The sequence below is a fragment of the Nothoprocta perdicaria genome, unplaced genomic scaffold (genome assembly GCF_003342845.1).
Source record: "Nothoprocta perdicaria isolate Ctin4 unplaced genomic scaffold, notPer1 scaffold_10, whole genome shotgun sequence".
In the NCBI taxonomy this organism is placed as follows: Eukaryota; Metazoa; Chordata; class Aves; order Tinamiformes; family Tinamidae; genus Nothoprocta; species Nothoprocta perdicaria.
The window spans coordinates 1,298,441-1,312,918 of NW_020454094.1; the positions used below are offsets into that span (position 1 = coordinate 1,298,441).

The 14,478-nt window shown below is 47.3% G+C and overlaps 1 long non-coding RNA gene across 3 annotated transcripts; it reads left to right on the forward strand.

The window, feature by feature from the left end:
• Positions 1–1,715: 1,715 nt before the first annotated feature.
• Positions 1,716–12,774, forward strand: LOC112946916. Of its 3 annotated transcripts, none has more exons than XR_003249309.1 (5): positions 1,716–1,815; positions 3,571–3,699; positions 3,821–3,899; positions 9,752–9,898; positions 11,285–12,774. It is a non-coding gene; the product is annotated as an uncharacterized LOC112946916 (long non-coding RNA). The 3 variants fall into 3 exon arrangements; XR_003249308.1 differs by having other exon boundaries at positions 3,577–3,699; XR_003249307.1 differs by lacking the exon at positions 3,571–3,699.
• Positions 12,775–14,478: the final 1,704 nt, after the last annotated feature.

Genomic DNA, 14,478 nt, shown 5'->3' on the forward strand with positions numbered 1-14,478 from the left:
ATTAATCCTTCCCAGAGCTCGGGCTTGAATAGCAGGGCAGCAGTTTTCCCCTCTTCTGCTAGCAGCTCCGAGGGGGCAGCACCAGTGATGGCTTCATTAGCTTAAGGAGTCAACTGTGCAGAGCTGAGTTGAAAGCACCAGGCGGGTGGGCAGCTGAGCCTTTGAAACATGTATGTGATTGCTGGTCTGGGTTTTATAGCGGATAGTATTTCTCATGAAAACTGAGCTGAGAAGATGGAAAAATAGCCTTTTCCTAGGAAAAGGTTATTTCTGCTCTGCCTAGTGCTGTGGCRAGGGGGAGGTAATGCAGGGCAGTGGGAAAACGCAACTGCAAGCCTAAAAATAGACACCCTTTCAGAACCAATCACACCCTAGGAATTTGCAGTACATTGCTGCGGAAAGTGTAATCCAATGTAAATCACCAGCTTGTGAGATGTGAAGAATTTCATTGTGACTCTGTCCTGTGGAGACAAGAACAGAAGCAGTGACTCTGACAGTGCACATGTGATATAGGAGAATTAGCTTGGGGCTCTTCCTGTATAAGGATGTTCCCTTTTTGTCTTCCTCTAATTCCCTCTTCTGTCCTTGCTTCTGGGTTGCTCAGACACTGGTGCAATTAGGCAGCACAGCCTCCTGAGACAGCTCGAGCTAGAAAGATCACTAGATGTGCCTGGGTTGGAATGAGCCTCTCCAGGAGGTTATTGCAGATTTGGTGAAGTCATCATTATACCCCAGTCTAATTCTCAAGGTGTGTCACTAGAAAAAGGGGTTTTATGTGTTAGGAGATTCTGTGACTTGGTTTGAAGTTGTATGTGGGCGCCTGTGATTCTCTTATATTCCCCACTCATGGATCTGAGGAACATCTGCACAGCAGTAAGTAACAAGGGAGATTTGGAAAGCAAATTGCATCAGAAAAAAAGATGGTTTTAGGAGCTTCAAACCATTCCTTCCTCTTTTCACTGCTGCCCTGGTCCATCTTTTGACTCAATAAAGATGCCAAGGGCTGAACTGCAAATCTCCTCCCTCCCAGCTCTTGCCCACCACTTCCCGCAACATTTGTGCAGAACTTGAGCTGAAGTCAGTAGGATACAGGCTTTGGATCACGGCTGGAATTCAGGAGTGGAGCTGTTAGTTCAACTACTGTCTAAATGTAGAACAACAGGAAATATTTTTCCTGATAAATAACATCAGGTTAACAAAAAACATCAGGTGTTTTAAATGACTCCCTGCAACAGGTTGCTCATTAAACTACTGCAAATTGGTGATAAAGTCAGGATGGGCACCTGGTACTACCCAGTAGACTGGCACATGGCACATGGGTGTCAAAACCTGGCATGCTTTAATTACTTCTCCTAGGAAAAAAAACAGTTAATCAAAGTCTGGATCTGAGATTCATGACCCTGATCTCATCTTCCGTGCCCACTCTCAGGCTTACCCTGGTATCAGGTGTGTTAGATGCCTGTTTCCCAATGGGGACCTGAAGAGTCCTCTCCACATTGGCCAATAACAGGCTGCAGGTGGAGAAGACCATGGTGTGATGAGCACCTGACATTCAGATCAGCCACATGCAGCCTTGCAAAGTGGAGCAGCTGCTGATCTGCTTGTGATAATGAAAGGGCTCCAGAGAGCAAAGCAGGTAATTAGGGCTCTGGAGCCTCTGCCCTCAAGAAGGGAATTGTGGCCTTTGCATGTGCTGAACGGCTGGGGGCAGGTTTGTGATCATAGACCTGTTCTGTGCTATGCCTTGCTTCATCTTGGCCTCCTGCTTTAGATCTTGTACCTCTTTGTGCTGGAAAACCCCTCTGTCTGAGTGAGGTAAGAGAAGGTTGTTTTGGTGTGTGTCCTGTTCACAAAGTGTCCAAGCTGTTTGTCCTGTGCAGAGGTTTTATTCCTTGCATAAACTTGTGAGGCCAGTGGGAGGGTTTATCTGGCAGGCTTTTTATGTGATTCTCAGCTCTTTTAAGTGTGGATTTGGTGTAAGTTAAATCTTTTAAGATAACAGCAGCCATAAAAATCCTCAAGTTAGTGATATTTGCTCCACTACTGGGGAACTTGCAGCTGGAATGCACCCTGTTCCTTTAAATTCATGGAAGCTTGGAAGTGGAAAGCAAAACGTGAGCATTTTCAAGGGAAAATGATACTTCTATGATAGTGACCATATTTCTAAAAACATTTTCATCAGTTTATTGAGCTCCTTGTTAGATGTCCAACCAAAGGCTCCCAGCGTGTTAATGCAGTGCTGACAGCTTAATGGCCACGCACTGTGTGAGCTGAGACACTGCTGGCTTTTGCAGACGTCTTGGAGCTGTTCTCCTCTGTGCTGAGAAGGATTAAAGGACATCCCTCTGTTCCCATTCAGCTGGTACCTGAGCAGTGGAAGCCCAAATTAACATGTATACAAGAGTCTAAATTGCTGAACATGGTGGATGTCATCCAGTGTCAGCCCTAAGGCTATGCAGTGTGACTGCAGCTTGGATTTCGGAGTAAAAGAAATGTACCTACAGTTTTAAAGGACAGACAAGAGGGGAGCTGCCTCTCTTCTTGCCTGCCCTCCAGGGAGATGTTGGAGATGGTGATTCTTCTGCATGTGTGTCCCTTAAAGAAGTGAATTGCTTTGTGCTCAGTCTGGGCTGTATTTAGGCTCAGTCTTTAGACTTGCTCAGTGTCCTTGGGCAGCCAGTGCGAGCTGGTTATACCTGAGCCACAGTCTGCCCAACCACCACCTATGGGCTCTTGCCAACCAGAATGAGGCCTTCTCTAAGATATCCATCAGGGACTCAATATCCTTAGGTTGTTGCCCTCGGCCTAACAGTGCATCAGGTGGAGATCATGAGATGCCCTGGCACTTTCTCAACCAGCAGAGATTGGGGTGATCAAGAAGAGGTGAGACCAGCTTTTTAGCCCCCTAAAATGCCCATAATGGACATGGTAGCTGCTTGTAGCTCTCCTTGGAGAACTGCTAAGGTTGGACTGCCCATATACATCATCAGTCCATGTCTGCATGGTCAGAGCTGCCTCTGAGAAAGCCCAGCTGATGTTCACAGAGCACAGGGAGTCTTGAGTGTTCACTGTGCTCAGAAAGGTGGGATTTTTTGCATGTGTGAGAAACCTGATTGGAGTTGATAGGAGTTTTTCCATGCATTTCACTGGGAACAGGGGCCCTGTAAAGGTTTTTGAATGAGCTGGTGGGACTTCACAGTTCATATATGTTTACCATTATCCAAGAGATGCTTTTATGTTGCTGCTCGACTTAGCTTTCAGGCAAGTTGCACAAACAACTCCACACGTTTTGGTGTTGCAAGGGCAATAGATGAGGACCTAGGGACAACAGTGTAAGGAGGTGGGAGAGTTATGGTAACACAGTAGAAATGAAAAGTTTGGTGCAAAACATGGGTAATGACAGAATTTTACTCCAAATTTGTGTTTCCTCTTAAACTGAATAGAGGAGGATTTTCATTTTCACATCAGGACAAGGTGGTACACTGAATGACTACCCCTGTTTCTAGCATTTATAATATCCATACACTGCTCTTCCCTTATCTTCTTGTGGGCTGCTTGAAATCTCTGGAGGAGCAGCACATCTGGATGCGGCCACAATGATGGAACATAGATCTTGGAGCACTCTGCAGACCTTCCCAAGACCACAAGGGTTCTTCAGCAGCTCGTGTTTGTGCCATTAGGCATTGAAGACAGGCTGCGGTGAGCTCCTCACTGGCCTGGGCAGTGACACATCCACTAGCAGTGTGTTTTTTGTGGCTTACACCCCCCACAGAAGGCTCGAGTGTGGGATGAGTGACTGGTTCTAATTTTCTCCATCCAGGGAAGAAACGTCTGGAGCTGCAATTTTAACTTGGCCTCCTTGCAATGCTCGACCAATTGCAGCAAGCTGGCCACTTCTGGTATGCCTTAAACTTCCATTTAACTGTGTTTTGGGAGTGGGAGGTGGATTTTTATTTATTTATTTATTTCCCCCCTGAAACCCTGCCTTACATAAAGGATTTCCCTTTATGCTGCTGGTCCTGTTGCACCCAGCCCGACCTGGGTCAGGAAACTCACTGCTGGTCTTGGAAAAAATCTTCCCCTCATCTCCAGTTGCAACACGAGCCGAGGCAGCAACGGGAAGCTCGATCCCTTACAAGGGGGCAAAATAAAGCAAAAAGGGTGAGGAGGACGAGCAGAAGCGCGGGGTGAGCATGACACTCTGCACGGCGCAGGTGGCCGCGTGTGCGGTGGAGGTGGCCCGCGCTGGCTCTGCCGGGCACATTCCTCCCCTCGCCTCCCTCCCTCCCGCGTAATGGGCAGCCTCGGAGCAAGATTGGCTGTGGCCGAGTCAGCCCATGTCTTGCTAGGAGGAAACTTGAGCCCCGCCAAGCCCAAATGTCAGCGGCGGCTGAGTCAGAGCAGAGCGCGGCTGCCAGCGCTGCTGCTCCGCGGTCCCCACGCGCCTCCCGGGGCGGCCTGCGAGGAGCTGACGTGGAGCTGGTGGYGTGAGTGGGAACCTGGCAGCTGACACGATAGTGTAAAAAAACAAGGATGAATTTCTTCCTTTTACTACGGCTCCYGCTGTGCTCTCCGTGCAGTGTGTGATCTTGGTGAAGGCAAAGTGTTCGCTTGTGAGGGTTGTAGTGAGGGGTTTTTGCAGTGTGAGGCTCCAGCAATAAAAACGGGGGCTCTTTTCCAGGACTTCTCATTTCCAGGTGTTAACCCTGCAGCCTCTGCAAATGTCTGAATGTCTTCTGGTCACGCTTATGGGCCTGGGAAGGCTTTCCTAGGAACTGCACGCTCAATTTGAATTGCGTTTTGGTGCATCCCGTAGATCCCGATCCGCCTCAGCCTGGCTGTGCTCTGAGGGGTGATGCATACAGTGCACCCACCAACAGGTTTGCCCAGCTAAGGATGAGGGTCATGCAGTTACGCTGGGCTCTGGTCTGGCTTGTTGAGCYTCTCTCTGCTCTGTGCACACATGCACGCAAACCATGTGCGTTGGTAGGTTTGCTGGTTGCTCACAGGACAGAGCCTCCAAAATGAGAAGTGCCCTCAACCTGGAGAACTCTGAGGTCCTGCACCAGGTAGAGGGTGGTAGTGGTGAGGATGGTTGCTTTCTGGTGCCTCTCAACCCCTGTGGTTCTGTTGGGAATTTAACTCAAGTTTCCTGCTTTTGAACTTGAGATGCTTCGTTGAAGGCCACTTTTGGAAGCTACTTCTGTAAAGAGATGCTGAGAGCTGGGGTGCTGGAGCCTGCATGGGGCTGGCAGAGAAGGGAAGCTGGAAAGCAATCTGAAGGCTGGTGGTGTTAAACAGCGAGAGTAACACGAGTGGTTAATCTCTGCAGAGCCATCAGGAACGTAACCTCCTCGCCCTTTCCGTGTTTGCCTTCCCTCCGGAGTAACAGGAACCCAGCGCGCGCTGTCCCAAGGCTGCTGCYTTGGTGCCATGGAGCAGGCTGGAGTGTCCCTGCAGGCTCACCACGGCCAGCAGTGGCAGGCACCGACCTCTGAACTAGGCACAAATACATAGGATAACATGCACAAATATATAGAATAACATGCACAGCTTGTGGCCTGTCTTCCGGAAGTTTGGATCTTGCTATGCATGGAGTAGGCTTTCAATCACCACAGCTGAAAAATATTAAAAAACACTTGATATGTTGTCACAGGTGAAACTTTGGAAATAGGTAATTCTAGAATTAAGAGTCAGCTTTCTGGAAGCTATTCTGGTGTTATGTCTTACTTCCATGTAATCTTATATTCCAATGTTTTGTTTGCTTGCTACACACCATTCTAATGGAGTTGGTTTATTGGGGACTTGTCTTTGGTTTTTAAACCTGCCAACGTGGAGCATCAGCTCTAATCCGGCAGTTATGTGACACCTTCTGAATTCTGGGGCTGAATTTTGGGGGCTGAATTCTGGGGCTTCACCATGAACTTCCACAAAGGTTTTCAACTGGCAGCAGCACCAAATACGTATCTGTACTTGGCCTCCAGCTGTAAGGACAGCTGTGACATCTTTCTGACCTGCTGCTCTTGCCTTCAGTGTCTGTTTATTCAAAGGAGGTGGTGATGGGTGACAGCTAAGGGAGCTGTTACACAGGAAAGTGTTGCAACTGGCAGTGTCAACAACGCGCTGTTTCTGGAAAAGAAAGTACAAGCTGCTTGCACTGGGCTGCCAAGTGCTGCGTGATGGTTCCTTATTTCGAGGAAATCAATAGGAAATAAAATAACTTTTGCCGTGGCACTTCCAAAAAAGATTTAGTTAAAAAAAATAGGAATGATATGAAAGATATCAAAGAAAAAATCTAGTTTCTAAGTAATTTRCTTGATAAATTACTTTATCAGGTTTATTTAATTTACTTTATCAAGTCCTTAATAGCTTTCATATGTGTTTTTGAGTAGTACATAGTATGTGGGCGACCATTAATTATTGGCGGGTGTAGTTTTTTTGAGTAGAAGGGATTCACTGCTAATAAATGGGAAAGCAAGAAGGGACATAACCCCTTTTCCATAGATGTTCCTCTGGGAACTCTGCAAGGTTAATGCTGCTCCTGGTTAGGCTCCCTTGGCCAATGTACCTCTGCTCTTGGGTGGTGCGTGGGAGAAGATCTCCTCACTGTGAACAGTGCTAATGGGGGAGCAGTAATGAGGTCTGTGATAGTATCAAGAAATTAATATTTTAATGGGGAAGGGAAGAGAGAGGAATAAATCCAACTTTGACACCCAAAGACAACTTAGCTTAACTTGTGTGTAAGAGCAAGGAGCCAAGTCATCTGCCTAGTAGTGCTCTTCAAATCAAGTACTTGAGTGAAAGAGACTATGGTGAAAAAAAGTGGAGGGAAAGGAAACATCTTGGAAATTATTGGAAAGAAAGGCAGAAGAGAAGCTGACTCTGTTCTTAAGTCATAGAAGGACCAGGGCTGCAAATCTGCAAAGAAAAATCTSTACCAGCCAAGTTAATGAGGTTAATGTCTGGAAGACACCTGAGTGTAAAAACCTGAGGGGTGACCTTTCAGGTGTGTATTGCAGAGAGACAGAGGGAAGCTCAAGAGAGCAGCTTTGTCACAGACACTTTGACAAGATACGAAGGATCACAGAACAGTTGAGATTGGAAGGGACCTCTAGAGATCATCCARTCYAACCCCCTGTTCCAGCAGGGACAACCAGAACATGGGGCACAGGGTCACGTCCAGATTCCTGTGACCAAGTCTAGAGTTAGAACAAGAACACTCAGGCTGCCCAATGCTTAGATACGGATCAGTAGACGCAGTTTAGTGGTGAGGGTAGGAAAGCATTAGAGAATTATGTCAATGGGGTAGCAATTTAAAAGCAGATATGGTGATGTGTTCATTATTTTCCTTGGGTTTTGCAGGGCAATGTGCTCTGGCAATGAAGGAACTGAGAGGGGAGGTAGAAGGTGAACCCAGACATCCCTTAGCATCTGTGTAAGAGGCCACCTGAGTTTTATATCTCTTAAGACTGGGATCTAGACCTTTCTGTTCCTGCTATCTGTAGTCTATTGCAAAGTGTGCATCAAGCTCTTGGAAATGGGTGATTGTTTTCAYATAGGAGCTTAAGAACTAGCCAATGTTGGGGCAGAATCTGCTGTCTATCCAAGACCAACATCCATCTGTGATAGCCTCTAGTCTCGGATAGCTGCATTTATGGATGTATCCAGCCATTTCCTAGGAGGAGTCAGGGGCTAATGCTTTTTGCATGTACTCATAGTTTTAAGATGCATTTGGTCTTGCCAAATGCTTTGTCAGTCTTGATCCTATCTCGGGCTAGCATGGCATGTGAAGGAAGCCTGGGCATGGGCTATGACTTGCACCTACTCTACCTCGCACCAGTTGAACCTGCTGGTCCAACCTGCCTGCGGGCCAGTTGAAGAGAGGCAGAGGAACATTCCCAGAAAAGGCAATGCAAATCTCCACGGTGCTGATATTGCAATGCAGGAGCTGCAGGCTAGAGCAGGAGCCTCCTCTTTGGCAGTTAAAAATGCCAGTGCTGTTAATGTTCTCCTGTTAACAAGTGCTGATGTGGAGCCTAAACAGTGATCAATGGACACATGCAGACCGTGAGATATCTCTGACTTGTTTGCAATTTATCTATACGTATTTCTGCTCACAAGGATTACAAGTAATAGATATAAGGAAAATCTAGTTGTCTAGAGAAGTTGTACAGCCTCTATCTTTGAAGATACTCAAGACCCAACTTTATGATAAAGTCCTGAGCAAGCTGACCTGGCTCCGTAGTTGACCCTGCTTAGAGCAGGGGTTGGACTGGAGACCTTCCTTATGATCAAGTGTTAAGTCTGCCAGACAAGCTCAGTAACTAGTCCTGGGCCTGTCCCTGGTGAAAAGCTCTCTTCTGAATTATATGTTTCAGAAACCTGTTTTTACACTTCCTGTATGTCATTCAGTAGAAAAGAAACCTGTATATTCTTGCTGTAGTTTTGTCTTGAGACAGACTTTGATGTCTGAGAAAATCTGAAATTTGCTTGGAAGTTTTCCTGCAGTCAAGATATTTTTAAGGATTTGCCACCAGAAATGCTATGCGAAGTCTTGCTTGCATTGGGTTTTCCCCATCTCGCAAAWAATTACGGGATCTAAACTCAGAGATCTCTGTCCAAAAGTCCCAGGGCTTTTCTGCCCAAGATTTTTCTGACGCTCCTAGGACCTTTAGGGTCTCTTGGGCCCTTTAATGCTCTCAGTTTAGGATATAATAGACATCGATCTCATTGAAAATGTGCCCCTTCTCTAGGCCTGTGTGCAAGATTTGAGTTCCTCTGCAGATACCTGGTGTTGTATTTCTTTCAGTCAAGAAAGCAAGTTATAGTAAGGCCTGTGACTGTAAAAGAGGGACTGATCTGCTTGATCCACAAGATCAAAAAAGAAAAACACTTTGTACAGGGCCCTGGGTGCCCTTTGGCCTCTGATCCTCCTCCCCCTCTGCCTCCTCCTCTTCCTTTTTTCCCTCTTTTGTTCTCCTCTTTGTAGACTTTCAGCCTTAGCATTTGTTCCCAAGAGGAATAACAACCATGTGCAGTGGGACACGGGATGCATGGAACAAAAGCCCTGCCTGCTTTTCCTTCTGATGGCTCCACTCAGCCAGTGATCCATTGCAGAGCTCCCTTCCTGAGTGTACTGAGAGGTTTCTGTCTTTCTTGACAGTCAAACTTTGATATTTTTTTTTTGTGTGTGTGTATATATTCTTTTTATATATCCTATTTATTTTTTCCTGTTTATCAATAAGGTTGACCAAACCATGGGACAGGTCCTGAGCTGCAGGTAACTTTGTTCTAGGAAGGGTCAGGAAAGCCCTGCCCTTGGGTACGTGAAGCCTCCTAAGTAGCAGACAATGTCTCCAAAAGATTATTTTTATCATTGATGAGGAAGAATCAAGTGAATGAGGCCTTAGGAATGATGGGGAGAGCAATAGTGCTGCCATCTGCAAGTCACTGCCTCTTTCTGAGATGTTTCCCAGTCCTTCATGTATCCGAAACAGTGTCACTGTGCTGTGGAAAGAGTGAGGGACAAAGGGACATCAGGAAAGCAAGTGCGAGGAGCAACAAGATTTACTAGGTGTGGACTTGTTGCTAACATGTGCTATGGGATGTTATGTCATGTTGAGATCCCTGAGCCAGCTCTAGTGGGTGATAATCTAGTGTTGAGAAGAGAGGACACTGAAGTGCCCCCAGCAAAGGAGGAAAGGGAGTTTTAGCCCTCGGAAACATCCCATGTCCAAGCGTTTCACTCCAGGCAGCGGGATTGCCCTGCTGGGAGGCTGTGATGGAGGAAAGCAGCTCGCTCTGGCACAAGCACGCATGTGGATTCGCTCCGGCTCTTGCTGCTTGAAGATGCCTACCTGCCAACAGTGCAAGAACACCAACCTCTACGTATGTCACTGTAAGTAACTCAACAAAGAATGCTATATTGTGGCTAATTCTCTGTTTGCTCAGCCCTGAAATGCTGCTGAGGAAGAGCCTGGCCTCACCAGGGAGAGGTCACGACTACAAAGCAGCGGCGGCTGCTGGGAAGAAGTGGCACCATGGGGTCTTCTGAGTGCTGYAGGATCAATGGCCTGGTCCCTCGGTGCTTCCCACGCTCCATTTGCTGCATTCCTGAAGGAAATGTGGTAGAAGAGCCCATGGTCTGAAGCAGTGGTGACGTGAGCAGAGCTCCCCAGGGTCACCTGCTGCTTCCTGATGAACAGGGTGTGGAGAAAGTGCTCTCAGAAGGAGGCCTGTTTAATAGGGGAATTATGCCTGTAGTTGCTGTGCAAGGATGTCTCCATCTTGCAGGTGGTAGACTCCAAAAACACTTAGAGAAAATTACTGCAGTTAATGCAGATAGGGAAACTGAGGCTCGGAGCGTTGGTCCTTGCTCAAAGTGAGGAAGCAACTTGGTGCTRGAGATGGAGACCAGCTTTCCAGTTGTCCTGCCCCCACCTAAGATGGGATTTAGATGAAGTTTGGGCTCTAAAACTCACGTTTAACTCTCCCTAAGCTCCTGTTCAGTGGCTACCTGATGCTGGAGGTGCCTTGACCTACCGAGGATTTGTATTCTGCAGATCCGAGATCATCTGGAGTGGGACCTGGGAGTGGGACAGTTGGGCTCCTGCTGGCATCTTTCCCCTGGATCTTGGGGCAGTCCTGCTGGAGTAAGAGGAGGGGATCGTTTGGCCATCCAAGTCCCCGTGAACCATTGACCCCATTCAAGTGGGGACCTTCTGGATCACGGTGTTAGGATTTAGACCACACCTTCTAAAAGGCCAACTGGACTCATCATTTGGTTTTCAAGTCCATGCGGGGATAGGGTCCTGTCTTTGGGCTGGGTCTGCAGGGAGCTTCAGAGCCTGGCCTTGAGCTAAACCTGGTGGAAATCTCAGCGCTCCCCGGGCTGAACCTGAACTGAAAATGCATTTTCTCCCCTTGTTTTTTATAGGCTTGCTCAAATTTTATTGCAAATGTAATCACTGGAAAACAGCAGTCATCAAAGCCTCTTGGAGCATGTGGTGGCTATTCAGAGAGGGGTGGGAGTCAGCTGCACCTGTGGGGCATACAAGTGTAAGGGTCATGCAGCAACGGGGCTGAAACTGGAGATAAGGAGGCAGCTCCTACCTGTAGTAGATAAGAATTCCCTCAAAGCTGCTCTCTTTTGGATATAATACAGTTAACTGAAGGCTAGGAGAAAAATTTTCAGTACTTCAATACTTTAACTTTGGGAGTTTTAAGAAGTATCTTCATGTTCCCCTGTGTTTCTAATTACAATTTTTCTTAATTTTGCTCTAAGATGGCTGTAGCCCTTCTGCGAGCATCCTGATTCCCCTCAAAGTTGCCCAAAACTGACCATCCTGAATCAAGAGAGGCGCAGGGCCAGGCTCCATCGGTCCTGCACTCCAGATGCTCCATAAAGCAGAAGATCTGTATGTCCTGCTCTCCTAACAACGAAACCATCTGTATCTGTCTCACTTAGCTGGATCGTTATTTCTAAATTGGATCCTGGGGAATGGAAAAACTTGTCGTCTAATAAAGCAGCAGGCCTGGAGGAGCGAGTTGGCAGCTGCGGGAGGGACCGTGTCCAGCGCGCATCATGTTCTGGCATGTCCAGCGCAGGGTTTCTAGCTTCCTTGGATGATTTCCCAAGACACCAGCTCCTTATGAAGAAACCAAAGCCTCTTTTGTAGCGTGTAATTCCACAACGACCTCTCTGAAGTGAGCTGGGGTGAGGCGGCAGCCCCGCTTCACTCCAGGCTGTTGTTTTTCCCTCCAGAAAAGATGAAGTTGGGGATAGTTTTCTGTGGTACAGTTGAATCCAGCTTGTGAAATTCACTTGCAGGTAAATCACCAAATCAAAGCCATAAAAGGGAGTTAGTGAATGCAGATATTAGGGCTGAATTGCATTCAAGCTGGCAATCAAAAGTGAGATTATCTTTTAAGAGAGAAATATGGATAGTGCCCATCAGTGGTGCCCAGTGATAAGACAAGAGGCAACAGGCACAAACTGAAGATCTGCCTTGAACGTAACAAAACCCTTCACTGTGAGGATGACTGTGCCCTGGAGCAGGTTCCTCAGAGAACTTTTGGGTCTCCATCCTTCAAGGTGTTCAAAACACGTCTGGATACAGTCCTGGGCACAGTGCCCTTGCACAAGGGCTTGAGCTAGGTGATAGCCTGAGGTCCCTTCCCACCTCAACCCTCCAGTGAGTCTCTGAATGTTTCTTCTGAGCATATGTGAAGCCTGCGACGTGGTGCTTGTTCTCTTGCTAGCTTTGCTTTGTCCACAGCTTCCTCACGTAGCAGCTTCTACGATGTTAAGGAAATGGTTAAACTTCTGGTTTCTTCCCCATATCCTGTGCTGGGGGACTGTGGTGAGCAGAGGACGCTGCCCGAGTTCAAGTCCAAGACACGTGTGCGAGGCAGAGCACAGCAATGACCCCGGCATCATCCTCTGGAAGCCACGCGAGGATGACGGGGGTCGCAACAATCTGTGCACGTGTCGGAAGTCCAGGGGATTGGATGGTGAAACGAGAGCAGCGTCATCCTTGAGGACAGGATGACCGAATGAGTACGTTTATTTTGATCACAAACTATTCCTTTCCCTGGTGTCCTAACGGATGAGTCCTGCTAGTGGTCTGTGGCAATTCATGATTTTATTCATGAGTAAGACGCAGAAATGCGTGTGTGTCTTGCCCCCGCAATGAGATCTGGATTTCTTTTGTTTTGGTTTTGACATTTGCAGAATGAAGGGGGTGCTTGCAAAGGATGTAAGTGAGGAATTTGGGATTGCAGTCTGACCTGGTGACAGCTCACTGGGAAACTGGCTGTGTCGTGCAAATTCATCCCGGAAAAATCCCTGTGCGATATCAAACCTGTCAYATGTTCAGAATGAGTGGGACAGCGGCCAGAGCAGGGGGCAGAGAGGAGACTCCTCTTCCTTCTCCATCTGTCCTTGGGACTTTCCACTTCTCTCTGACCTTTGGTACTGGCTTCCTTCTATTGCTGGCTGCAAAGAAGGGAAGAAAAAAGCCCCCAGCAGAGATGTCTGCTCTGGGAAAAAACATATCAGTAACTGAGTGATCATTGTGACACAGCAGGCTCGCGAGGGCTTTTGAGAGGCGTGGAAAAAGCAGTGTCCGATTTGAAGGAATGTTCTCCAGGCTTCAGCAGCGGTTTAGACGTGGCCTTCCAGCACACCTGGAATAGATAGTGAGAAGGGCAAAAAAGGAGTATAAAAATGAGAGATACCTGACAGCGTGACAGGGGGGATCTTACTTGGGAATGCCTTGGGGATGTGGAGTTGGCCCAGCCATGGGGAGGGTGTTCACAAGTGCATTTGTCTTTCATGGGTCTGTGTGGGTGTGATTTTTCTAGCAAGGTGGTGTAGAAAGAGCTTGCCCCGAGTTGGTTAATATCTCAGCAGAAGGCAAAAGCATGCAAGGGAGCTGTACAGAGGAGCAGGAGAAAATTTCAAGCCCATTATTAACATAAATTAGTGCACTGCATAGACATGATACTCGCCCCCAAAAAAATGGAGCTTCAGACTTTATTAGTTTTTTTTAGTGTCTGATTTGAGTGCATGTAGACCTGCGCCAGGGCATGGTGTCCATCCAATGGGCTTCTATTTTAAGCCATGAGTTAGTGTGAGCTCCCTTGGTAGTTAGTACCTTCTCTAGCAGCTGACGTTGGGACCCACGGCTTCGGGTTGACACCGCGGGGAAGTTGGCTGTTTCCTGATCGCCTTTTTGTTTTACTTTTTATTCTCTCTCACCTTTCAGTCACCTCCTGTCTTGGCAAACGGGGAGATGATGTGGCAGGGGTTTCCCCTTTGCAAAGTATTCCTCTTTATGAGGAAAAAGGTGCCATCCGCTGAGCTAAGAAATTCTTGTTGTTGTTCTTTTGGAGGAGTTATTTTGTCAAGGCCATAAGGTGCATGAGGGGGGGCAGTGTCTCTTCCCACCCTCCTCTCCTTTCCTTCCCTTCCCTTGTGCCACCTCCTCCCTGCACTTCCATCCCTCCACCCTCCCGCATCTTCTTCCTCCATCAAACCTGCCTCTTGACACAACCAAATTCCAGTTTCACACTCTTCTCAAGTCTCCGTCTGCTCCATGACTTGCATGTGTGAACCTGCCCCAGGAGAGGCAGGAGAGCAAGAACGTGAGAGATCTTTGCACAATCCAGCAATTTGGTATATTTTAATATTTCAGGAACTAAGGCTCACCTTAAATTCCCAGTTGTCCTTATGAATCACTTGCAAAATCCCCATCTCGGCTCTGGAAATATTTCTAAAATTCATTCATCTTTTTCCACGCTCCCTTTATCTCTAACTCTTCTCTCCAGGTCAGGCCCTGGCTCTTAAGTGGGATCTGATRCTTAAAGGAAATTCAAACCAGATTGAGGCTTTTCATCAAATTCTTTAAGTGCACCATGGCAAATCTGGAAGTTTAATAGGCTGGAGGAAAAAAAAAAAAATAACCTTTTCTTTTT